General features: G+C 32.0%; 1 long non-coding RNA gene across 1 annotated transcript; it reads right to left on the bottom strand.

Moving 5' to 3' along the window:
- Positions 1 to 521: 521 nt before the first annotated feature.
- Positions 522 to 1,479, bottom strand: LOC107920997 (uncharacterized). The gene is made up of 2 exons (XR_001690890.2): positions 1,079 to 1,479; positions 522 to 774 (listed from the first exon to the last, which is right to left on the bottom strand). It is a non-coding gene; the product is annotated as an uncharacterized lncRNA (long non-coding RNA).
- Positions 1,480 to 2,659: the final 1,180 nt, after the last annotated feature.

Genomic DNA, 2,659 nt, shown 5'->3' with positions numbered 1-2,659 from the left:
ATGTTAAAATTGAGTTCTAGAACCTTGTAGGATGCTATAGGATGTGATTTAATGGGGCTTGGCTTTCATTTGATTAGACCTAAAGAGTTAATCACTGGAGTTGAGCAATCTTGTAGCTTCATTGGATCTCGTTCTTGATTTTCAAATTACTAAATCTTTAGAACTTGACTGTTTTGCTCAATTTTGGAATAAAATAATCTCTTAATTGATCTCGAACTTCCTTCTTATTACCATACACTCAAGTAATCTAAAATGAGTTGTTTAGAAAATGAGACACATATGACATTTTTATTAACAAAGATTGGGGTGACCAAAGGTCCAAATGTGCCCACCACATTGTAAAATCCCATTTCCCAACTTAATTACACATAAAATTTAAGGTCTTCCTAGTTTCCATTAAAAAAAACCCCCCTTAAATTGGTTTTATATTGCTAGATCAAGTGATCAATGTAAGCAGGTCAATTTGCCCGGCCCATTGCAAACACAAAACAAAAACAAAATAAACAAAAAAAAAACAAGTATAAAACCCAAATAAAACTTTAATGTCCTATTACAGTCCAAATCGTTACAATATTCCATAGCCCAAATACAAGGGCCCAATAACTGGAACAGGCCCAAACGGCCTAAAAATTGAGCCAAGTTTCGGCAAACCCTAAGTCACCCCCTTTCTCCTGCGCCGTAACAGCAACCGGACAACAGCTCTATGCCTCCGTACGCCCCAACGTTTCAGTAGCCACGCCACGCCCCCGTACACACACCAACGCACGCCCGTACCTGCAAGAAGACAAACAGAGCAGTAGCCAATACGAAAGCAAAGAAAAAATTGTATTTTTTCTTTATTTTTTGATTATTCGGCTATAAAGCCAATGATTTCCGACTGTAAATCTCTTTTTTTTACACAAGCAATACAAACGAACGCATATTAAGCACACGAAAATACAAAATACAAAAAAATAAAGCCGAAATTTTCGAGAGGTGATTTCTAGTTCCATTTTCCTTTTCTTTTTTCGAATAGATCCTCTTCTTCGAGGTTTGCATGTGTTTTAGCAGAAGGAAATAAGAAAATGGAAGAGTTTACCTGATTACATCTTTGGTTCCGTCGTCGGGGTCCCTCGGGCATGGAAACGGAACCAAAAAAGGGGGCTTTGGGTCTCGGCGGTGGTGGAGGCACATTATGTGCCGGTGAAACCCAAGAGTCGGCCCTAGGGGATGAAAGTTGCGGCGCTGAAACCCTAATGATTGGGTATTTGGCCTGCAACTGGGAAAAATGGCAAAATGCCATTAATTTTCTTTAAGTCTTAAGCAAAAGACGAAACGGCGCCGTTTCAAGGGGGAGGGTCCGCGCGTCGACCCGCTCCAGGACCCGAACCAGCGCCTATACGCAGCAAATGGGTTATTTTCGAGTTGAGTCCCCCCTTTTTTGCGTGTATATTCAATCACGCCTTGGCTGTTCCGTTTTGTTTTCTTAATTTAGCTCATTAATTTGCATGCATTTTCACTTTAGTCCGCAGTACAATGTTGCGTCTTGGGGGTCTGAATCATTTCCACATTTAGTCCCTGCGCATTCGCACTTGTTACAAGCTCCCCCCTTTGTCATTTTGGCATTTGTTCCCATTTATACTTTGTCCCTCTTATTTTAATTCTCTTTTAATTAAGTCCCTTCTCTTTATTTATTCATTTTATGGCTTATTATCAATTTTTTTAGACGCATTCAATTGTTTTTATCCTTGTTTACTTATTGTTCTTTATATATTTTAATGATTTGATTTCGTTTTTTTAATCCCTTTTATAATGTTTTTCACATACACTACTGTATATACATAATACTTTATATGAAAGTTATTTTTTCTTTATTTCATATATATTATTATTAACCTTATATTTTTTATACATATGGTTTTTTTTAAGTTTATTCTTATATTTTATTATGTAGTCCAACGTAATATATCTCTTAAATTATTATCATACATATGTACATATTTATTGATACTCATTTTTTAATTTATATATATATGTTACTAAATCCATGTATTTTATACATGTAGTTCTCCTTATATATAAGCATGTTTTTTTAAATCTATTATGTATATAATATATAATAAGACTAATTTAGCCCTATACATATCATCACATCTATGTTATTTTACATGTATTTGTTTTTAAACCTATATGTATATATATTAATACGCCTATTACTTTAATAGATTTTTCTATTTTAAAATACTTTTTGTTTCATAATTTGTCGAGTATTTTCTTCATGTATATATGAAATAATTTTGGAAACTTCATTTTTTTGTAATTATAAAATTATTATTTTTGAGTGTATTTATATATATCATATTGCTTTTGTGTTTTACATATAGCCTATTATCTAAATATTTTGATATAATGGCATGTGTATAATTTTTAGACTATTTTAAATTTATATATATATATCTTATTATTAATCTCATGTTCTTTTTTTTATAATAAACTTGCATGTACATATGTTTCATAAATCTATTTTGTGTATTATGTCTTGTCATATATCTTCATTATCATTCTTTTATATTATATATTATTTAAATCATCATGTAGTTTGTTAACTTTTAAATGTATTTGTGTTTAAAATATTTTACATGCAATTAGATTCAAACTTTCATTCTATAATATCAGTTTC

The sequence above is a fragment of the Gossypium hirsutum genome, chromosome A02 (genome assembly GCF_007990345.1).
Source record: "Gossypium hirsutum isolate 1008001.06 chromosome A02, Gossypium_hirsutum_v2.1, whole genome shotgun sequence".
NCBI lineage: Eukaryota > Viridiplantae > Streptophyta > Magnoliopsida > Malvales > Malvaceae > Gossypium > Gossypium hirsutum.
The sequence above is the reverse complement of the archived record's forward strand: the minus strand, read 5'-3'. Positions and strand labels throughout refer to the sequence as shown.